We start from the raw sequence: 24,666 nt of genomic DNA, 5'->3' as shown, positions 1-24,666 counted from the left end.
TACCCGGGCATTTACTAAAACAAAAGAAATCCGAATAATTACCTTATGAAATAATATGTTAAGTCTTCTACCCAGACCAAGAAACAATGCAGAAGAATTAAATCATTCTCTAATATAAAAATGAAGATTCAATGAAGCGGTGCACTCCCAAGGTAAAGAAGCGTTTAATAATGAAGTATGTTCAGTGTCTTCGTAAGCCGACACACTGAGACCGCTACTGCAGGTTTTCTACTGTTGGCCATTATCATGGAGGCCCACGTCGCACTTTGATGATATTTACTACTCAAGGGTTATAGGACCCGATTCATTTACAAGTGACGCATCTTGCCATATATTCATTGCCCTGATGAAGTTCACCCCATGAACGAAACGCGTTGGCTGATGTTTGTTTTCTTTTCATTTGGACATATTTAAATAAAGATGATACCTATGAAGACACTGAACATGCTTCATTATTTAACGCTACTTTACCTTGGGAGTGCACTGCTTCTTCAAGTTGTCTCCCGATTAGGTGGGTTGCATCCTTCAACGGCGGATGCAGGAGCGGATTTTGCACATCATTCATCCAATTGATATCTAGACTTTACTTTGGGCGACTATTATGAGGCTAGTGCAGCACTGGGAGTCCGCCGTTGGATCTTTGTTTCTACCATTCTCTAATATAGGTTGCAAAGAAATCAAAATTATATATATCCATCAGATGAGTTAAGTTCTCAAGTTGTAACAAGAAAAATAGTACCAAAAAATAACAGTCTTTTTCTGTCTCTTTTCTCTTGCAACGTTTTGTAACCACCAATCGCCAGGATCACCAAATTGCCACACAGGACAGTAAATTAAAATATCAAATACATTTATGTAAGCATGCACCTTTCCAACAATAGGTGAACAGACCTTTTTGTTGTTGGAGGTTTCCAAAGACCAAGTCCATGGATTGCCGAAGGCTGAAGGAAGCAAAAAACACTTAGTGCAGGAATCAACAAAAAGGAGCATGAGAAACTAGCAGCGTCCGGTGAAAAAAATCACTAATGGCGTTGCGAGAGATTTAGGTAAGCAAGGGCTTCATACAGCATGTAAATAATGTGCACTAGGCACAAACAATTGCAAGCAGCGTTATACTTCCAGGTGCAGCTTTTATGTTGGCGCACCTGAGCACTAGGCACAAGCAATTGCAAGCAGCGTTATACTTCCAGGTGCAGCTTTTATGTTGGCGCACCTGAGGTGCATTGGCAAATGCAGCTAGGACTTCCGGGAGGGGCGTTGATGCAGGGGAGCACAGAACACTAGAGCTCATCCCCTGTCTCGACCTTCTCCCACACTTCGCTGTTTCGGTTGCACCGTGCATCATGCAGGATGTGCCGCTATGACATCTTTGTCCTTCCTGACCTACTTAAGGGAATACAATCAATCAATCAGGGATTTGTGAAGTGTGCTACTCACCCATGAGGGTCTCAAGGAAATGGGGGGATGTGCAGCTCTGAATCAGCCGCAGAGCAAGGCTTTAGGCTCTTCCTGAAGGTGTGCAGAGTGGGTGAACGTCTGATGTTGAGCGGGAGCTAGTTCCAGGTCTGTGCTGTGATGTAGGAGTAGGCTCTTCCCCCACTCTGGCTCTGCGGATGCGCGGGGTTTCGGCGAGGGCGAGGTCGGCGGAGCGGAGGTCCCTCTTGGGTATGTCGAAGGAGACTCTTTCATTGAGATATTGTGGTCCAGTATTGTGGAGGGATTTGCAGGCGTGAGTGAGTAGCTTGAAGGTTACTCTGTTCCCAACAGGGAGCCAGTGGAGGTGCTGGGTGATGTGTTCATGTCGTGGGATGCCAAGGACGAGTCTGGCAGTGGTGTTCGGGATGGTCTGGAGTTTATGGAGCAGAGATTTGTTGATTCCAGCGTAGAGGGCATTTCCGTAGTCCAGTCTGGTTGTAATGAGTGCATGTGAGATGGACTTTCTGGATTAGGTGGGGATCTACTTGAAGGTCTTTCGAAGGATGCAGAGGGTGTTGAAGCACGTGGAGGAGACGAGTTGGTCTATCGGTTCATGGTGAAGGAGGAGTTGAGTATGATGCCGAGGTTCTGGGAATGGCTTGTGGGAGTGGGGGGCTGCTGAGGGAAGGCCACCAGGTGTTGTCCCATGCTGAGGGTGTGGATCCGAGGATGAGGATTTCTGTCTTTTCCGAGTTAAGCTTCAGACAGCTGCTGCTCATCGGGATGCAACATCTTTCATTTCTTCCTGGAAGCTGAGTCTGGTGGTGTTGGGTTCCTTCATGAGGGAGAGGATGAGCAGGGTGTTGTAGGCATAGGATACCATGTTGAGTCCATGCTGTCTGACGATGGTGGTGAGGGGGGCCATGTAGATGTTGAAGAGCGTGGGGCTGAGCGATGATCCTTGGGGTACTCTGCAGTTGTTCTCTGTGGGTTCATTGAGGAAAGGTGGGAGTCAGATTCTTTGGGTTCAGCTGGTGAGGAAAGAGAGGATCTAGTCGAGGGCGGTTCCCTGTATGCTGGCGTCATGGAGTCTGGTGGTGAGAGGGCAGTCGGGGACTGTGTCGAAGGCTGCTGAGAGGTCTAGTAGGATGAGGGCCGCGGTGTGGCCCTGGTCGAGGAGAATGCGTTTGTCGACTGTGGCGGCAAGGTGGGCGGTCTCGGTGCTGTGGTTGCTGTGGAATCTGGATTGGGAAGAGTCTAGGATAGAGTTGGCTTCAACTAAGTTAATTAGCTGGATGTTGATGATCTTCTCTGTGACTTTTGCCATGAAGGGGAGGAGAGAGATGGGTCTGTAGTTTTTTAGGTCCGTCGGGTCTGCAGAGGGATTCTGGAGGAGAGATTTGACTTCTGCACAATTCCTGTCATCGGGGAAAGTGCCGGATTCGAAGGTGGTGTTGATGGTGAGTCGTAGCTCGGGTGCTATGGCAGCGGCTCTGTGGAAGATGTGCAGTGGCAGGGGTCGGTAGGGGCCCCTGAGTGAATGCTCTTCATGGTCGTGGCAGTGTCTTTGGTGATGACTGGGTTCCAGGAGGAGAATTTAGGCTGGCTGGTGTTGCTGGGGGTAGGTGTGGTTTCGGTGTCTGCTGTCTGTTCATTGAAGTTGTCATAGAGGGACTTGGTTTTGAGGTGGAAGTAGGAGGTGAGTTTGTTGCAGAGGCCCTGAGAAGGTATGATGTCCGAGGCTTCACTGGGGGGGTTTGTTAAATTCTTGAATGATGCTGAAGAGTTCCTTCGAGTTGCTGGAGTTGGCGCGGATTTTGTCCAGGATGAAGGTCCTTTCACTGGATCTGATGCGTTGTTGGTATTCTGTCATCGCGTTATTGTACGTGGTCCAATCTTCTGGGGTTTTCCTGTTTCCCCATGATTTCTCGAGACGTCTGCAGGTGCATCTGGATTCTCGGAGGTTGGTGGTGAACCAGGTGGCTTTCATGGGGCACTGTCTGTCGGAGTAGCGGAGGGGAGCGAGCTGAGGGATACAAATTTGATTTTCCATACATGAGGAGTATCGGACATATATATTGTGTTAGCATGATGTATCTATATATCCTCTTTGCTTAATATGCACACAACATAACCCATATATGCTTTAGCTGGTAGGAAAAGGTTTATTCTTTCTCGTTTGTTCCATACTAACAGAAGAGGCCGAGAACCATACAGACGCCACTTCTTTTCTCTGTGTCAGACACAAGCTGTGATTACATGTTACTCTCCAGTAGTAAGCGCATTCCTGGAGGCACCGTGCCTACACTCCCCGGCACCAGGACGAAAGGGAGTTACCCCTCCTGACCTTCCCAGTAATAAATAGTAAAGCTTTGAACCAATCATGTGTGCCATATATGGTCCTTCCCAAGGGCCAAGTGGTGTTTTTCCATTTACGGTGGTCTTATGTGTTGAACTGAAAGTATATATGTTTGGTTTTGACTGATAGCCAGCAGTCTTCCCTGCGCACCTGATGGGTGAAGGTTGGTGAGGCTCCTCTATAGAGTATTTTGCTTAATAAACGATTGAACCTTCTTCACTGCCAACTGACTTGTTATTTGGTAATGGTATTGGGGCTATGTGGTAGGTACAGCCCTTTATGTTATTTTTACTGTACTTCAGAGCTTGTCTGCGCAGTTGGTGATCCATCTGTGTTGTTCGTTGGCTGCAGTGTTGATGTCGGTCATAGTGGGAGGGGCACCATTGTTGAGGGTGGAGTTGAGGTGCTTCTTGATGACCTTGATCCAGTTCCTTCATGGAGGGCATGGTGTAGGTTTGTGAGCAGTGGCTTTATCGAAGGAGAAGTGTACACAGTGGTGGTCTGTCCAGGTTGGTTGCGTGGTGTGGCTGAAGTGGATGTTTCCCTCCTGCAAAGATGGAGTTGAGGGTGTGTCCTGCCTTGTGGGTAGGGGTGGTGATGAGCTATTTCAGTCCGATGGTGACGAGGTTGCCCAGGAGGGCGGTGGAGTTGGGGCAGGGCTGGACTGGTAATTCCATGCACCGGGCCATCCCCCGGTAGGCTGGATGGGGTGGAGGCTGAATTTTTACAGGGGGGCGGTTTTGTTGCTGTGACCGTGAGTCTTAACCATTTATTAATCAGAGGTGCTACGCGCAGTCTCTGTCGCCGCATCTACGTGGTCTTTCTTTCAGTTCACCCTTAGGGTGGGGCTGGTTTCTGGTGATCATGCGCCTTGGGGCTCGTGCAATAAAAAGTGCGCGTGACTGGTGAGGTGAGGTCGAGGAGGCATCCAGAGAAATGAGACGACTGAGACAGAGAGAGGCACCCCATAATTTAATTATTTCTCTGTGCGCTTTGAGGGCTGTAAGAGGCTGGGTGTTGAGCACCTCAACGGATTGCTGCTCCCTGAGGGACCGGCTGTTGTACCCTTTCTCTCCTGCCGGATCCTTCCAGAGAATGAAAGTGCCCCCTTCCATGGAGGAAGAGGAAGGATGAGCAATCCCCTCATAAAACTCCTGTGAGTACAGGGTGGGCATCCCTTACAGAAAACACGAGTGGTTACTTGCAGAGGCGCAGGAGGTAAGTCGCGCCTTAGGTTAAGGTCTCGCATTTTGGGTGAGTGGTGTTCCACGGATTGGCACATCACTCTCAGAGGGTGTGAATCTCACATGCACCCTAGTCCCTGGAGCACAGATTCACTCTGCGCGTGTCAGATGTGGTGCAAGTCTCGCACCTTGGAGCCATGTTTTGCTCACTGGTGCCAGCCTCAGTAGCGAGCACCGTCTCCTTCACCAAGTGGGTGTCGCATCTAGGAATACAGTCAACTCTTTAAGCGCTCTCAAATCTCCCTGGTTCTAGCATGAATAGCTCTCTGCGGAAAGGCTCATAGCCGCACTTTCTATCACTATTAGGGAGAACTCCATTTTGGCAGTCCCTGCACTTTTCCCTTCTCTGACCCTTTCCCAAAATTACTTCCCCATATAATTTCCTACTAGTACTTTCCCTTTCTGCTTTACATTGTCTCACTTTTCTTCGTCAGTGTCCTATTGTTTTATTGATTGTATACATGAAAGGCTCTGTGGCAAAAGTGTAAAATAACATGTCTTGACTTGAGTCCTCCAGCCAAGATATATTTTCCATTGTAGTCCTGTTTATCTGATTGTTAATTCAGGACTCCAGATCCAGAATGCATATAAAACTGGTTGATCTACGTTCACACAGACCAAGCAAACGTAAGAGTGCTGCTTTTTGGGTGTGAGTTTCGCAGCTTAGCACTGTTTCACAATTTTTGAGTTTCACATGATGGCACATGACGTCACTTATTAGGCGCAAATCTCATTCCTTGGAACACATTGTCCCTCTTTGGTTGTGAGTTTTACTGCATGTCACACAATCACAGTGATTGGATCTGAATCACTTACCAGGAAGCAGGTCTCATTGGGTATGATTTAAATGTTTAGGATCAGTGTCTCACTTAATGGGTGTAATACATATCACACATGTTGAGCAAGCATAGTCTCACTCAATGGGTGCAAGTCATGCACCTTGAGGATGGTCTTATTCAATAGTTGTCAGTCATAGGCTGCTGGAGGACGGACTTGCTTATAAGGTGATAACCAATACCCGCCTGTTTGGGAATATACATCTATGGGGTGACGTCTTACCCTTAGGGCACATGTTGCACTCTTTGGGGCACTATCAGTCTCACAGATTGGCATATGGTATCCCTCTCTCTAAATGAGTTCCCCTTATTGGTGCTAAGTCTCTCAATGGGCATTATTCTAGCCCCCCTGTCTGCCGCCCGCAGGTGAGTCTAGTGTCCGTCCAGTTATTTACAATCATCATGGCACTTTCTACTGGGTGGGCGTCGCGACCGGGCCAGGATTAAAAGCAAAAGGTATACGCCCGGCCCGGCTCTGCGCAGCGCAGTCGATATGTGAGCAGGGTGGAGCGAGGTGGTGGCTTGAGTTGTGCACCGTCTCGGGCCGTGGTGGTGTCTGGCTGCAGCCTGTAGGCAATAAATCAAAAATTTTAATCATAATGATGTTCCCCACCAGGGACCGTGGCAATCATCATAATACAAATGTTTGATTAGGTGTGCGCAGGCGCAGCATTGTGTCCACCCTGTGCCATTGTAAGGTTTAGTGACATGAGAGTGGTAGTGGGGGTTTAAAGCTAATATTCTGAGAAATGTAATCATTTTGTGGAAAATATTCATGTTATTGCATGTGGGCTTGTAAACTAAATGTAGGTACAGTGCCTGGACACGCAGCGTCACTTCTATTTGACTTTAAGTTGTTTGAACAATAATGCCCTCTGCAGACAGCAGGTTTCCGCCTAATCTGCCACCTAAGGCAGATACTGTGCAGGTTATCTGAGGAGTTTATTCTGTATATGTGCAGGTGAAATGCTGCAGCCTGGCTTTTGGTCTGGATTCTAGACTACCCCAGAATGGGCGCAAGGAGTCCCATTCCCAGAAAGCATAGGGTATATGGGAGGTAATCCATGTTGGATTCTCACTTGGAAGTACCCCGTTCTGGGGGGGACGGGGGGTGGGGTCAAAGATTGTTTTTCCAACTAATGTTTTATGTGGCACGATCTATAAAATAATTGTAATTTATTATTAGCATTATTAGTATTAATAATAATAAACACCAGGATCGATATTGAAAAAAAGAGCCATAGTGTATTGGACCATTTCATGCGTGTGCCTCGTTGTCACTACACCTGCTGCACCACTGATATATGCTTCTTAATGACCTTGTATACTGGCCCGCATCTGAAACTTTACTAAGCTCAAATACAGGCCCCCCAAAGAGATAAGGGCTGCTCTCTAGCAGAATGGCATTATATGAAAATATATCTCCGCACTAGGGGCCACATGTGATTGCTATGTGATTAGTTTCATCAAATTTTTGGGCGTCTACAAAAAAAGGTATTCTTTTCTACTTCACGCAAAACCCTTTTCATTAAGGCTGTCTCCAAAAATTAGAAGCATTCTATGGTTGCAACTTGAACATTTTGACACCTCCTACTGAAAAAAGTTACAAAAAAAGTGCAGATTTCAAGACTAGAGTATAAGAGTTTTTCAGACTGTTTAACAGGGCTCTTTCCCTTTCTTTACACCATTTTCTTAACAAGGTGTACTTGACTGGAACTCTGATTATGCGTTTTGCCCAAATATATCATTTTCAAAGGTTTCCCTAAGCTGTTAGTCCCTGTTTGGCAGCAGGTAAGGGAGAACTGGAATGAAAAATAATGAGTTATGGGGGCTGGTCTCGCTTTTCCTTTGTTCTCTCTGATTCACTACTCGTGTCTATTTTTGGTGCTCTCTGTTAGAATGTCTATGGGTACATATGACTTGGTGGGTAACCTGGTGCTCTTTAAGGTCATCATCCACTATTTACTGTGCTTTGAAAGTTGATACAATACAATATGTATTTAAAAATGGGCTGTAAAATTCACCATTTTGGTCTGTCTTTTTACAAAAATGTCTTGCGGGAAGAACCCCCTGAGTACTGGCCGGGCTTGGTCGCTGCGCTCGTTCGCTAGTTGCCTGACGGTGTCTGGTCTGCAAAATTTTCCAGGGCTGCTTTCAGTTCCCAGTCCGGCCCTGAGTTGGGGTCGCTGAGGTTGTCGAGGTGGAAGTTAAGATCTCTGAGCAGTATGAAGTTCATGGAGGCGATGGCGTGGGGCGCAATGAGGTTGGTGATGGTTGTGGTGAATGGTTACGGTGAACGTGGAGGAGGACGATTACAGAAATACTGTGTCGCAATTGCTTCTTGATTCTGTGCACGCTATTAGTTTTATATTGACCTATTCTAACTAGTATTCCCCTGTATTTTTCGCCAGATGTTTAGTGGTCCTCTCTATTGAGTCCTGCACTTCTGGAGTTCTACTTTGGAGATGTTTGATGCCATTTGCTTTCCCTCCACTAGAAGTGGTTTCTTTACAAAGGCATTCTCTGATAGGAGTTTATCTCCATCTGCAGGTTGGCTAAGAGAAGGGATCTCCCTTTCTTCTGAAACAAGGTCTCTCAATCCAAACCTGCGCGGCACAACTGGCGTTTGACAGTGATCTCCTAAGGTCAGTGTTTGGACTATTCACTGTATCTGTCTTCTAAACACAGATTTCCAAACCACTCATGGAGTGTTGCCTAATAAAGGACTCTTAGCAACTGTTGGCTCCACTTTACTTTCTCAAACAGCAGACATGCTTATTTTCAGAGTATGTAAAATTGTATATTTTCTTTTAGCTATCAATAAAATTGACTAAAATACAAATCATTAAAAATAAAGTGTACTGCAACATTAGTCACACAACGTACAAAAAACGGATGCATTGCTTTCCCTTTTATTGGCCACTCCTAATAAACATTTGATCAAAAAGCAATAGGTACATGGCTATTGTATTATCATGTAGAACTTCAGCTATAGTAGCTTCTTCAATGTGTTGGCTAAATCTACACTTTGTAGCACATACAAACCCAGCAGGGGATAAGGATAAGTCAGCAATGTGTATAACACTTGTCAAAATGTGAACAATGCAGAGAAGATAAAACTGTAGGATGTTGTCAATAAAAATTTAATTATGACTTTTGCAATGGAATGTATTCAAGAAATCCATCTATTTTGAAGATATTGAGTGACAAATGGGAGTTTTCAAACACACTTTGGGCCCCATCTCATGTTTTACACCGAAATTATGCCCAGACGTCCAATCTACCCAATTTGTACAGATAACCTCATCAAGAGCATGTTGTAGTCTTGGAGGCACACATAACATGTTTCTGGTGCATTAGATGAAACTCATTTAAATAAACATCATTCCATGACCTAGGGGAAATATATCAATATTATTTATAAACCAATCCCACCAATGTTCCAGCAGCTTGCAGCACAGATCTCTCAATCACCAGTATCTGTGAAAGACTCTAAAATATCCACCAATGACTTCCTAGTGCTCTAGCAGATGACAGGATGAAGATGACCTAGGAAGGATTAAGCAGACATATTAATATGTTTGTGATTATTTCTTTCATTTCCCAATTTATTTATTTATTTTTGTCTAAGAAAAAACATCAAAAGCTGTAACATATACAATCTAACACTTCGTGCCCATCTTTATATGTCATATTTAGAATATCTCCTATTTTACGTTCCCCAAAAAAATCCTCAAATAAATATATTGTTAATATAATGGCAAAAAAGAGGATATGTTAGGATAGGATTTTTTACATGTACATCTTTCTTTGTAACTTACCGTAAAGCAAAAATGTTTTCAATTAGTTCACATATGAGGTCACTGCCTGCATCCTTTTCCTTTCATCTTGCTGATGCATCTCACCAACATCACCCTGGGATTCTAATGGTAATCATCATGAGGAATGAAAGGAATGTTTCCTCATAGTCCAATGTTGTGAAGTATTCAACATTACTCAACAATCTTGCAGACCTTTGCAGGAGAGTAGAGAAGGTTCCCACCTGTCTCAGCAACAGAACTGAGTCTTCCAGTGTCCAAAAGTCTGTCTACAGTCCCCTTTGTTTGCACATGGGCTTCAATGAAGCACACTGCACCAGGCCTTGTTGGGATTCTCAGTGGTGTTAAAAATTGTGTGTGGCTGGGATAAGCTGAGTCCCCTGTAAATTAGAATGACAAAAGTACACGTAAGTGATAATAGGTCTGGAAGGCCTCAATTCCCTAATAAATATCATATAACATTAGTTTTTAACACGTACCAACAAGCCAGACACTCATTGATACAAGGTCTACCACCTATTGTGATACAGGGTTGTGATATAGCACTAGCGAGCCTAAAGTGGAGCTTGGTAATCTTCCACACTTGCCGGTGATGTACAGATCTGGTGTGCAAACTACCTGTACAGTGATGTAGTGAAAATCCTTCTTATTGTGGTATGCTTGCTCCAAAGGTGGGTTCCATCGATGCTGCCAAAACATGTGGTATGCCTGCCAAACCATAGCACTTGGCCTTGATAGTGTTGAGTGTAGAATTATCTATTCAAAAAGGGATGTAGTCATTCATATGTCTGAGCATAATAAGTGGGACCTGGCTGAGGACAGCTGGAAAAGTTGGAAGGCACATCCTACTGGAGCCAGTAACACTGTACAGGAAAGAGCCAGTAGCACAGTAATATAACACTGCGATAATCTTCTCAGTAAGTGAGATGGCAGTCTGAATTCTTATGCCCGGCAACAGTTCTGATAAAAATTGAAGTACCTGAGTTCCAGTGGTGTCACGGTTCAGCCTATACTTTTAATGATGTGTGTTTGCTTCATGGTTTCCAGAACAGGACATGTCTTGTACACTCTGTCACTCCATTGATGTTGAATTGTCCTTCTTCCCTGAGCTGACAGATGGACATATCTGCAACGTACTTGTGCAAATTGGCAACATTATATACCAGATTTATCAAGTTACGCCACTCAGTTCAGCCAACCACCTTGCTGTGCTGCATGACATGGAAAGGGCTGCAATGCTCTGTATTTAACATTTTAAGGTGCATTCCTGCCTTTTCCCAGTGCTGGAACACAATGAACTGCCTAGCACCAATGTAGGCACTCTTGGACCATGGTGCAAGGGTGCCTGGATTGCAAGCAGGGTTATTTTTGTGCAGGAAGGGGCACCTTCCTGCACGAAAACAATCCCCTGAGGCATTTTCCTCTTTCTATGTGTGAAGTAGAATGCAGCACACATAGAAAGAGGTAGTACTGAGGAGAAATAAATATATTTTATCTTGTTACGCCTCGCCTGGGAAGCGTAACAGTTTTGCCGCATTCCCAGGTCTACCAGTAATGGTAAATCTGGGAATGCATCAAAATCAATAGGTTTTGCGTCGGTATACACATACACACCACCAACATAATGCTTTGCTGGGGCCGAGTAACAAAACGCAGAGATTTGCACTATGTTGCATTACACTGAATGTATCAAGCCACTCAGGGTCACGCAAGGCCCCCTTGATAAATCGGGGGGGGGGGGGCGCTAGAGGGCGCACAACAGAATGGCCGCACCCTAGTGAGGATCCCGAGGACTAAACGTGAGTAATAGGTGCATTATTGGCTGGAGAACACTCGATAGCAGTTTGGGGCAGAACGGAGGTGACCTGAGCGCTAGTGAGCGAGTAGCACATTGTCCGATTGCAGAGGGAGACCTGGCAGGAGGAGCTGCGCGGCTGGTCCAGCAAGTAAAGACCAAGGCTCACAGATCGGAGGACAGGCCGCGAGGAGGCGGGGCTGGAGTGAAGCCTACCGAGGCCTGGAGAGCTGCAGCAGATCACGATGCCAAGAGCGGACTGAAAGTGGCCGTTTCGAGAGGAGACAACTGCGGGGGTGTTCAGGAAGGTCAGTGAGCACGGTGGGTCTTCTGACCAGCAGCAAGGCTACACACGGAGGTGGCGGCGACTGTGTGGGCAAGCGCGGCAGAATCTGCGGCCGAGGTCGGGAGTCAGACTGGTCGAGACTGAGGTGTAAGGCCTGGGGGACGGGTGTGTGCACACAAGGGCATGCTGCAGGACTGGAGGAATCCTGAAGCGAGGTGGTGAGGGGCCGGCTATATTGCCGGAGAACGACAATAATTTTCCCTGCGCAACGGAGCCCGACCCCCCCCCCCAGAAACCCGCCTGATTCTGCCAGTACCCTGTGCCCAATGCCAGCACGCAGCGTCCAGTAAGCCCATCGCCGAAGACTGGGCACCGTGAGGACACTTGGGAGCCACGAGGCGGAAGCCCAGAATCGAGGTAGGATGTCCCCCCGCCCTGAGGTGCACTAAAATCTGAATCGGCCGCAACTGCGCCGCGGATGGAGGAGAGAGGGGGAGCCACAGTTTGAGGAGGACCTGGAGGCACTGAGACTGCATAGCGCATCGTCCCCCCCTTCACCCTGAGATATATACAGGGTGTGGATTGGGCACTACGTGGAGGGGGCACTTGGTGCTTGTGGGCCCTGTTTGGGAACAGCGAGGCACCCTGGGGCCGCCGCAGCATTAACAGTGAGGGTAATTGAACCTGATGTACATGAGTGAGGAGGACTGACGGTGTTGCCGGACAGGCCTCCCTGCATGCACGACGGGAGACACCGGTTCGCCGTCACTTGCTAGCGCCGTACCCAGTACCATAGTGCATGCCATTACTGCTGCACAGCAAGGAGCAGATGGGACAGCTGCGGTGCCTTGAACTACAACTGGGGGCCTGTTAAGATCTACGGTGGGCTTGCGTGAAGTGGTGCAGTGCTTTTTTCACACAGAACCAACCGGAAGGCGCAGTGGGAGGACAAAGGGCGCCTAAGCTCGAGAATTGCGTGGGGAGAAGGAAGATACAATGGGTAAGATGGATGCTAAGCAGCCCAAACTCAGTTTCGATGCTACGAAAATGGGGACCAGGAACAAACAGAGTGGTACAAGGGTGGTGGAGGAGGACAGCGCCTGTGGGTCGCACGGGACGGCCATGGAACACATGTTGCAGGAAATGCAGCAGGGGTTCGCGACCGTTGTGGACAAAGTAGATCCCATGTCATCAAGGATGGATGCCATAGCACATAAGCTAGATGCTCATGAAGAACGCATAGTAGAGGTAGAACGACGTATTTCTGAAATGATGACATCACAGCTGGGCATTCCACTCAACTGGCGCGAATGGATAACATCCTGAGAACCATTGCGGCCAAGAACGAGGACTTGGAAGCGCGCAGTAGGAGGAATAATATACGCGTAGTAGGCGTTCCGGAATCCACGAACACTGGCAAAATGGAGGAATTTGTGGAGAAGATGTTGCTCGCTGCGGTGGGGCAGGAGGAATTCTCCCCGCAGTTTATTGTTGAACGAGCCCATAAGTCATTGGTCCCGCGGCCGGTCCCTGGAGCGACACCACGGCCGATCATTGCCCGCCTACTTAACTACCGCGACAGGGCTGTGGCGCTAAGGGCAGCTCGGAACAAGCAAACACAATCCTATGAAGGGATCACGTTTTCGATCTATCCTGACTTCAACCCCATGGTGCAGGAGGAGCGCAGGAAGTTCATTGCTGTTAAAAATAAACTACGGGATGCACAGATTGACTATGCCCTTCTGTACCCTGCCCGCCTTCGTGTGACACACCAGGGCAAACAGAAATTATTTACTAACCCCGGGCAAGCGGAGGAGTATTTGAAATCAATAAAGCAACGTAATAAAGACCGGAACAGTCAAAATGTTTCGCAGAGATCATCCCAGCCGAGAGAAGAGGAGAATCCACAGTGAGGGCATGGAGGACATACAGAGAGAGAAGTAATGCAGAAAGAACGTAAGACACATTTGCCATGTATAGGCGGTGCATTGTGAGTTCGGTTGCGCAACGGCTATAAGCTACTATTGAACTCCGGACCACCTCTCCAGTGGTGAGAGGGCCCAGCTGTGTCATCGGATGGGCGCCACTGGGAGAGGAGAGTTTGTGTAGCCCTCTAGAGTTTAGCCCCCAGAGGGTATACCCCAATTATGAAAGGCGGACGGTTGGCTGCCTTTGTGCTAGACGATGGTTGGGTTTGTTGGGAGGGGAGTGGGGGCGGGGGAGAATTGCAGGATACTGGCAAAATTGGGTTGCTTCAGTGGGTGGAGGGAGGGGGGATGGAAGGGAGAGTTGGGGGCTGTTTTGGAGGTTAACGTCTTCGAATTGTGTGGTCTTACAGAAAAATGTCCAGCGAGGCGAGGTAAATCGAGAAGAATATGGTACTTTGTGAATGAGAGATGGGATACTGGTGGGGAAGGGGCCCGACCCTCTTGCCAATAGAATAAACTGTGGAAGGATGGAAACGAATGCTGGGGCACTTACTAGTGACCTTAATATAATAACATGGAATGTGAGAGTTCTAGGAGATCCCCGCAAACAGAGGCAGGTCTTGTTCTATTTAGATCGCCATCAAGTGTAGGAATGATTTGGGAAGCCTTCAAGGTAACTCTGTGGGGGTATTGCATAGGGAAAGGAGCCGGTGTGCTTAAGGATATACAGGCTACGATCAGGACTCTAGATAGTGAACTTAGGCAGCTGGAAGCGGAACTAGCCCTTGCCCCTAATGCAGAAACACAAGCAGCTTTTAGAGAGAAACTGTCCCTTTACATGGAGGAAGCACAGAGGGAAGCGAAATATAGGAGTAAATATTGGGTGGCCAGATGTTATGGAGAAGGAGATAGACCGGGGAAAGTCCTGGCGCAAAAAGTGAGGAAACCTCATTGTGCCAATGTAATTACGGAAATAAGGGACGCATCTGGTGTCATTCACCGGGAGTCATGTAATATCCTGAAAGAGTTCCTAGTCCATTATGGTACATTATATACTACTAGTGGTAACCAGGGTGAGCAATTGGACGACTTCCTGGAGGATATAGCACTAGGGTGGCTGAGCGACACTCAGAGGACATTCTTGTGTGCGCCATTTGAGCTGGAAGAGGTGAGGGAGGCCATTATGAGTATGCAGACAGGTAAGGCCATTGGCACAGATGGCATACCGGTGGAATTCTACAAGACATATACAGATATCATGGCCCCAGTGCTTAGAGAGGTATATGAAGCTGCATTGGAGGAGGGAGCGCTGCCGCAATCAATGAGAGAAGCATTAATATTGTCGCTGCCCAAGCCAGGGAAGCCCCTTGACTGTTGTGACTCCTATAGACCATTGTCGCTACTCAATATTGATGCGAAAATACTGGCTAAAATAATGGCTACGAGATTGAGTCTTTTAATGGAACATATAATATTGCCTGACCAGTCGGGGTTTGTGCCTGGCAGAGCCACATCCCACCACCTGCGGACGCTTTTTGCGATACTGCACACCATCTCCCCGGATCTCCCCATGGCTGCTATTTTCTTAGATGCTACAAAAGCGTTTGAATGGGGTGATGAGGCGGATGGGCTTTCCGCCCTTGTTCTTAGACTGGATTAAACTACTTTACACTAACCCAGTGGCCAAGGTCTTGATAAACGGACACACCTCCCAGACGTTTGAGATCACGAGGGGCACAAGGCAGGGGTGCCCCCTATCACCACTGCTCTTCGCGTTGGCAGTTGAACCCCTTGCTGCTAAATTACGGCAATGTCAAAATGACAAAGCACTGCGGTGCTACCAGCGCCAAATACTCATCTCGCTTTATGCGGATGACATTACCCTATATATACGCGACCCACAACAGAATGTAAATCCAGTACTGCGGGAATTCATTGTATTTGGTCAAATGTCTGGTGTACAGATCAACTGGACTAAATCTAGTTTCTTTCCACTCACGGATGCAGTCCGGCGTTTTGACATGGACTATCCGCTGGAATGGTGTGAAGGGGAACTTAAGTACCTGGGAATCAACCTTACAAGAAATAGAGAAGAACTGATGAGGGCGAATTACGGGACACTGCTAAGTTAGATAGAAGATAACGTAACAAGATGGGTTGCTCACCCCCTGTCTATGGCAGGACGAGCCTCCGTAATCAAGATGGTGATATTGCCGCAGGTTTTATATTTATTCTTGAACATACCGTACCACCCGGGAAGATATTTTTTCAAATCTATAAAGGCCGAGATGATAAGACTAGTCTGGGGGGATAAACAGCCTCGGCTACAGTGGGAAGTACTGATCAGACCTTATTCCCAAGGAGGATTCGGAATACCGGACATAGAGATGTACTGCACAGCGGCACAGGCACACTTTGTATGGTTCTGGATCCATCAACCTCGATATATGCCTCAAGTTGCGGCCGAACATTGGCTCGCCCATCCTGTACCACTAGAGGGGGCGATATATACGAGGATTGGGCAACGGGAGTAGCACCCAAACGCACTTTATGGTACAATTAAAGCACGGTGCAGGATAACGGAGATGCTGGGAGAGCACTTGGTATACACGCCACTGATGCCTCTCGCTTATCACCCGGATATCCCGCTACTACAGGAGGGGGTTTTTCGAAAATTTAAAGAGAAGTTTGGATTAGCTACATGGGGAGATATGTATCATGAAAGTAAGTTCCGAGCTCTGGCACACATGTGTCCGGTGGAAAAACAGACACCGCTGGATGTGTCCCTATATGTAAGATTTCGGAAAGGAGTTAAATCGATAGACCCGACATTTCCTGATGAGCCGGTACGAACGGCCCCACTACATACTATACTAGAAAAAACCAAACCCATGTGTTTGGTTTCATTAATATATAAAACGGTGCATACCCAAAAAGAGAGAGCAGCAGCTCCAGCACGTGCGAAATGGGAATCAGACCTGGGACGGCAGTTGACGGATGCCCAATGGGAGAATAGTTGTCTGCACACTGAAAGGGTGTCTGTGAACAGCAGACTCCGCATCACTCACTATAAGTTCCTCCATAGCTTATACTATACACCTGCAAAGATGCACAGATTTAAATTGAGGGACAATTATCGTTACGACAGGTGCCGCGCCCCTGGGGAGGATTTTCTGCATCTGGCATGGGATTGCAGTGGTCTAAGAGAATATTGGGAGGAAGTATTTGAGGCGATACAGCAAATGATAGGTGAGACATTGGAACTAGATCCCTTGTTGGCACTCTTGGGGGCGGTAACAACATTGAAGCCAGAAAACAGGAAATTAGTGGCGATGGCGCTTCTCATGGCCAAGCGCAGAGTTGCTTGTAGATGGGGGAGGGGCAGAGCACCCAAATTCAAGTCGTGGATAGAAAACCTCATTACTTGTCAAGAAAGATTTGCTACGTATGCAGAATAATTACCTGTCACATCCAGGCCTAATGACATCTGGGCCCCCCTCACATGCTATCTCCTCAATAGGCCGGGATCAGATAGCGAAGCCGAAGATTAGGCCACTGGGAGGGGGCATGACAGAGGAGGAGGAGGAAGAATAGGGGGCATGCCCCCGGGTCCCCAAGGTACCGTAGACAAAGGCTCACTGACACAGTTAAGATAGGATAAATGACAAGCGAGGATACAGAGGAATTATGCATTGATATCTTTGAGACTCTCTGACAGTACTGTATTTGGAAAGCTGTAAGGAACAGGAGACGAGGGAATGTGGTGGCGGGGTTGTTCTTGTTTTTTTTTTTTTTTTCTGGAGTTCAACTGAGAATATCCCAATGTTATATTGTTATTGAAATATCTCACATGTACCATACCAATGTATTATTGAGTAATGCTGAGATGGACGCCTGGACCACTATGATGTTGTAATGTCAGATGTACGTAGAAGACGATGTTTGAGTTGTTGAAAAACCACAATAAAAAGAATAATTAAATAAAGGCCCTCTTGATAAATCACATCTTTGGAGTTGTATCGCTTTTGCACCCATGCGAGGCGCAAAAATGACGCTACCCCTTGCTAAACATGGCCTATTTGTTTATACTTGAGTGATGGACATGTTTTAACATGTTTCGATTTTAGCCCTTGTAAAATACACTATATATATTAAATGTTTATATTTTTCAATGAAAGATATTTCGTAACTTATTCTCATTATTTCTGGTAAAATACAGTGTGAGAATGTGGATTATTAGTTGGGGTGAGTTGTAGTACAACACAAGCAATAATGTCACTATTTTTGTAAGTTCCAGTAAAGATTTCAATCATTCAAACCTGAGCTCAAACAGTTGTAGCTATGGCACTGAGCAAAGAGGATAAACCTAGGAAAATGTATAAATCAGTTAGAAGTACTGAAACAGTTACAAAGTTGAGACCACAACATAATAGAAAAGCCAACTTCATTTTATAAAAATAGAAACTATTTAAAAAAACAAAATAGTACCAAAAACCACTGCAATGGAGTGCACACCGCTAGCCACTATTGAACTACAAGCACCAGAATCCCGAGGGGCGATCCGGAGGAGGGGCTAGCGGTGTGCGCTCCATTGCGGTGGTTTCTATTAATTGGCTCCCTTGAGCTTTGAGCCGACGGGCTCCTGGATGCTGCCCTGCGTGCCGGTTCGGGCATCGAGGCCATTGACGGTTGTTTGGCGGCCTTCTCCTCCACCCCTAACCATTTCTCTACTGATGAGGGAAGTTATCCCGAAACCCGAGCCATGTCTCGGGCGATACCCAAAAACCCGGGACATGTATCGGGTCTAGAGATTCATCAGTCCAACAAGTACCGACTTGCACCCACCTAGGTGATCCACTATTGAACTACAAGCACCAGAATCCCGAGGGGCGATCCGGAGGAGGGGCTAGCGGTGTGCGCTCCATTGCGGTGGTTTCTATTAATTGGCTCCCTTGAGCTTTGAGCCGACGGGCTCCTGGATGCTGCCCTGCGTGCCGGTTTGGGCATCGAGGCCATTGACGGTTGTTTGGCGGCCTTCTCCTCCACCCCTAACCATTTCTCTACTGATGAGGGAAGTTATCCCGAAACCCGAGCCATGTCTCGGGCGATACCCAAAAACCCAGGACATGTATCGGGTCTAGAGATTCATCAGTCCAACAAGTACCGACTTGCACCCACCTGGGTAATCCACTATTGAACTACAAGCACCAGAATCCTGAGGGGCGATCCGGAGGAGGGGCTAGCGGTGTGCGCTCCATTGCGGTGGTTTCTACTACCAGAGGGTTAAGCACACGTTAATTTAGTGACTTTTGTGGTTCACCCTGACAAGGATTGTGGTTATTGCCTGAGTAAGGTTTCCACCCCTTCCACCAATAACATTGTTTCTAACAATATAATCCTGTAATGCAAAACCTGCATTCAGGCACGGAGACTGGGTATCAAACTTCTGTTCGATATAGTTTGGTGTTCAAAATGTTACCTTTAGTGGAATAGCAACTTAACATTGTGCTTTTTTTTATAGTTGTACTTACCTTCTAATTTGCTGTGTGTTGTGTTGTTTGTCTTCTGACAGTGCCAGATAGAGACCCAGGCCTTGGGTAAGCCTGGTGTTGTTGGCCCAGATTTATCATGTCTTTACCTTGTACCCGCATCATCACGCAAAGCAATGCAAGGACAACACAAAGCTTTCAGTAATATTTACAAAGCACCGCAAGGTGCGATTTGCGTCACCTTGCTTGACTTCATAAAGAAATGGAATGCAACGTTTTATGTTACATTTCAAGCTGGGAAGCATTTCATGGGTGGAGCATGGGTATTCCCATTTGTCTCCCATTGGATTTTGGCGGATTACCAGATTTAATAAAGCTAGTATACTTGTAAATGGGTCAAACTGCTACACCTACCCCAGTGAGGCGCATGGAGGAGAAATATCTTTATTTCTCCTTGCTATTTCCTCTTTCCACTTGTGCTGCAATCAGCAGCACACATAGAAAGAGGTACATGCCTCTAAGGATTTTTTTTGTGCAGGAGGGTGTCCCCTCCTATAGTGCAATCGTGCCTCCGTTGGTGTAGTTGCCAGCATAAGCGGAAGGCAGAAATGCCCAATATCTTTGTAAATATGGAGCATTTAGGGACACTTTCTGTCATGCAATGCATCACTGCAACTTTGCTTGCTGCTCTGCATTGCATGAAAGATTGGTAGATATACCATTTTGTTTCAGTAGATTTTCTGGTTATTGTGAAAAAGGTTAGGACATGTATTTTTTTTTCCTCCAACACAGGTGTGGAGAACGAGACAAAATGCTTCCCTCATCTGAAAATATTCTCTAAATATGGCAGACTGAGCAGTGTTTTTTGGTTGCTCCATCTGTCGTGTTTGGAGTATAACTCCATTGACGGTTGCTGGAAAATGTGGCTGAGGTTTCAAACAGTTGCCACCGTACTTTAAATCAGATGATCGGAAATTCATGGTGCAGATGGGTAAACAGATTGTTTTTGATGGGCTGTATGTATTTGCCAAACTCTAAGCTTGGCCCTTAGTTGACATAGAGACTGAAGGCCAGATTTATAAATCTTTCACGCAATGCAGCAAGACAACTTGCTGAGCTGTGAGAAAGGGAGAGGGCAGAAATGTGCTATATTTACAAATATATGGCAAATTCCTACTCTCTGGTTACATCGGTGCACAATCCCCTGCTTAATCCCAACGCAGGCACCCTTCCACCTTGATGCAAGGGTGACTGCATTGAAAGCACAACTATTATTTTCAAGGAAGGGACACCTTCCTGCACAAAAACAATCCTCTGAGGCATTTTTGTCTTTCTAAGTGTGCTGCAAAATGCATCACACTTAAAAATAGGAAAAATATTGCTCTCCTTTGCTCCTCCCCTGGGAAGGAGTAATATTTTGACCCATGTCCAGGTTTACCACTCTTGGCAAATGTGAAAATATGCCAAAATCAGTGGATGGATGTGTGGGAACATCCACGCTTCACCCATGTAACGTTGTCTCAGGACAGAGGAACGCCAGGCAGCGATTTGCGCTGCCTGGCGTTACTCCAAAATCACCAAACAATGCAGGACCTTGCATTGCTCGGTAAATCTCACTTTAGTATTGCATTGCCCGTGCAACACATTATGTGACGCAAGGGCAACGCAATACTATGATAGATCTGGCCCACAGTCTCTACCTACTGAAATCTAGGTCTAATACACAAGACCAGTGGGATAAAAAAAATGAGTCATTATTTTCATCCACACTATAACGATATATTGCGTTTGAATCTAACATGTATTTACTTTTTCGGCGGTCTACCCTCTTTGTTTCTCTGCCTGTCTTCTTAGTACCTTTTGTGTTCTCATCGAGTGTGAAAAAAAACTTTCGCTTTAGAATGGCAGCCAAGTTGCTTGCTTCATGAATTTATTGTAGCCGAGCAAAGTGCACTTTTTAAATGTGATCACTAAGGTAACTTATTATTTGTTTTGCTGCAGACATTTTAAGCTCCATAATCGTTTTATATGCAAAATAAATACATTTGTTCAACAACAGATGAAAATTGCATCAAAGTGAGTTTTCCGCATTTGAAATTGCGATAACATCTATTTTATTTGTTGTTTTTGTATGGTGCTCAAACACTGAAAGCAGCAAAGTGCAATAAAAACTTAACATGATCAAAAATCTCATCATATCGCGTCACAACTTTTTTAATGTTCCCCAGGCTTCTTCTTGATGAGTTTGACATATAAATGAGAACATGAGTGCATAGCTTCATAGAGCAACCTCTTCATTCCTAATTTGTGCCTCATCATTGCTAAGCAGGTACACTTGTGTTAAAAAAAATTGATATGTGAAGGGTCACACCTGGGATTTAGAGAATTTTTTATGGAAATACGCTCTTCGATGCTGTGTATGATCAACATTTTACACTTTTCCTAATTAAAAAATATAATTCCCTGCTGCGACCCTCCAAATCATCGTTCAAGCGATATGTATAACAATTAGCAGCTTAAGTAGGACCAGCGCTTTTATATCGGGGAAAAGGACCCACCATGATACTTTGAAGGTTTCGGTACTTTTAGCAACCAAACATGAATGATCAAATGCACAGCCCTGGGACATGGACATGGTTTGTTGGCAAACTGAGGTGCCATGGTAGTGGCTGCCCACTGAGCATGGGGGTGGCTGTTTTTCAGCCTGCTGATATATTACTGATCCTGAAACATTGAGGGCCTCATTTACTATATTTTGTTACACAACAGCACAGCAAGCCTTCCTGTTGCACTGCCATGCGTCAAAATAAAAGGGAAGAAATGCACCATATATACACGATACAGCGCATTCCTGTCCTTCCTTGCGACGGCACACAAATAGCACCTGGGCACCAATGCAGACACCCTTGCATCAGCGGTGCAAGAGTGTCTGTGTTGCAGGGATGATTGTTTATGAACGTGATGTGACACCTTCCTGCACATAAACAATCATTAAAAGCACTTTGCCCCTTTTATCTGTGCTGCAGAATGCAGCACACATAGAAAGAGCAAAAACCAAGAACAAATAAATGTATTTCTCCTCTTTGCACCACTCCTACACCTCCACTGGGGAGGCATAGGATTCCGACATATTCCCACGTTTACCACACTTTGTAAATCTTGGATTGTGTCAGGATCCCTGTATGTTGCAAGGGAACACCCACAGCAACACCATGGAACCCTGCTTTCACACAGAGTAATGCGTGAAAGGGGGTACAGGGTGACTTTATTTGGCCTTGTAAATATGGGCAGGTACACTGCGTTGCCGGTTTGTCTAAAAAGGTGATGCTCCAGTGATGCAATGGGCTGTAAATGAGGCCCTGAGAATCCAAGAAATCTCCTTTCACTGAGGACTGGACTGAAGACAATCTATTTGTATTATCTAGGTTCAAGCTTACAATATAACTCAAAATATACTGAAGCGGGTATGTTTAATTAAATATGGAAGGACATCTGTGTATTTTATGCTTAATATCTTTTCTTCTGTAGTGTCTCTTGATTTTTCTCTTTTCCTTCCTACACCTTACTGTTTATGTCAGTTCGCTCACTTGTCAAAGAATAGTTCACCTCCTTAACCTCTTTTAAAATATATTATTTCACTTACTTTTCCATTTGGTGTAGGTACATTTAGTCCTAAATTATTTGTCCATCCACTTGCCTGAAATATGCATTTGACTGGGATTCAGTCCATTTTTGTCCTTTTCTGCGAGACTGAAACCACAATGCTACATAAACAGAAGGAAATTTTAATCTCTAGAGACCAAAGTAACTCCTGCTCCCTAATGTTGTTTGACTCCTCTGTGGCTTACAGCAACATTGATTACAAGACTATTAAAGTGGCTATGGAGATAGCAACTATTTGGGACCATTCTTTAAGTATGATGCTCTGAGTTCCTAGAAAATATTAATGACTAATTCGAGTGGTTTTCATTGTTCACTTAAAATTCCTCAAAATTGCTCCCTAAGTTCTTGAAAACGTGGCTGCCTCACTGATCATATTAAGCTTGTACATAGACTTACTGGCTCAAATCCTAAATACCTACAGGACTTTCTAACGTGACAACATCTAGCTGCATCTACAGATCAAGGATGATGATGCTGGGAACTGTTTAAAATTGATCTAGCTGCTGCTTTGCCTTCGTTATCAAAATGAGCACCTTAATACCTCAGAAACAGAGATCCTAGCAGAGTACCAGGTGGAAAATAAGGGCCCAATTACCAGTTTGGTGGCCCATAAGACTGCCAAACTTGTGGTGGAAGTGCGATGGCAGTCGGGGATCTCCTTACTGGTCGGCGGACAGCCATGTAACGAGTACATCGGTTGGACCTCCATGGGACCGCCGCAACCGGAGCAGCGGCCTGTGCAGGCAAGAGCTGTGGGGCAGATGGGGAGTGGATTTTGACAGATGACGACGGGAAAATTAATAATTTATTTAATTTTCCCCCGTGGTTGCCTTTCGAATCCCCCCCAACCCGGCCCCACCACCGCACCGCTTTTACCTGCATGGGTTGCTCCTGCGCAACTGCCAGGGATCTGTGATCCCTGGCATTGGTACAGTGATCTGAGGGCGGCAATATGCTTGGTGGTGCTTCTGCGGCACCGCTAAGCATTTTACGAATTTCTACACCACCAGCAGTCTCATGGTGGTTCTCATGCCATGTAAATGCTGGTGGTGAGGAACCTTAGGGTGCCCTACATGGCCACCTTTTACCTCAGGGCGTAGGGGTTCATGTAGGAGGGCACATATATTCACAAGTGTTCTTCGGACCTGGGTCGCCCTGATATTTTTTCAGTCCCTCAAGGTCTGAAGAAATCTGATTTAGATTGGGTTAAGCTTAATTTTACCAAACTGAAACATGTGGAGAGGGAGGAACGCCAATTGATTAAACTCACGGTCAGAGCCCACTACCTGACCATCACCAGCCTTTCTATACAACCGTACCTTTCCATTGTTAACATCCCTTTTCATAGGTGGCTTCTGGTTAAACTTCGGTTTAACCAGATTTATACGGTTCTTTGTGATAGCCAAGGCTGGTATAAGGAGGAGGACGCTCCTGTTTGTAATTGCGACAACTCTTCAAAGCAAGATAACATGCACTTTATGCTGTTTTGTCATTTTTTTAATGAGCCCAGACAGAAATACTTGGTCCCATTACTGAAGGATAAAGCCTTCCATCAGGCAAAACCTGCCCTCCTGTATCTTCAATTATTGGACTCTGTGTTGGCTATGTTTAGCGTGGCCAATTTTCTTGTTGCTGCTGTTAGGATCAGGAGGAGAAGACTTAATAATGTAACATAATGGTTCTGCACGGAAGGTTAAAATGGAAAGTTAAATTTTTATACTGTGAATACATGAATTATTTATGATGTTTTTAACTGTTTTTAATATTGTGAATATGTAAATTTTATTGACCTATTGATTATGTCAACTTCTCAGAAATTTGTATTGCCCCTT

This window comes from Lissotriton helveticus, chromosome 6 (genome assembly GCF_964261635.1).
Source record: "Lissotriton helveticus chromosome 6, aLisHel1.1, whole genome shotgun sequence".
NCBI lineage: Eukaryota > Metazoa > Chordata > Amphibia > Caudata > Salamandridae > Lissotriton > Lissotriton helveticus.
The sequence above is the reverse complement of the archived record's forward strand: the minus strand, read 5'-3'. Positions refer to the sequence as shown.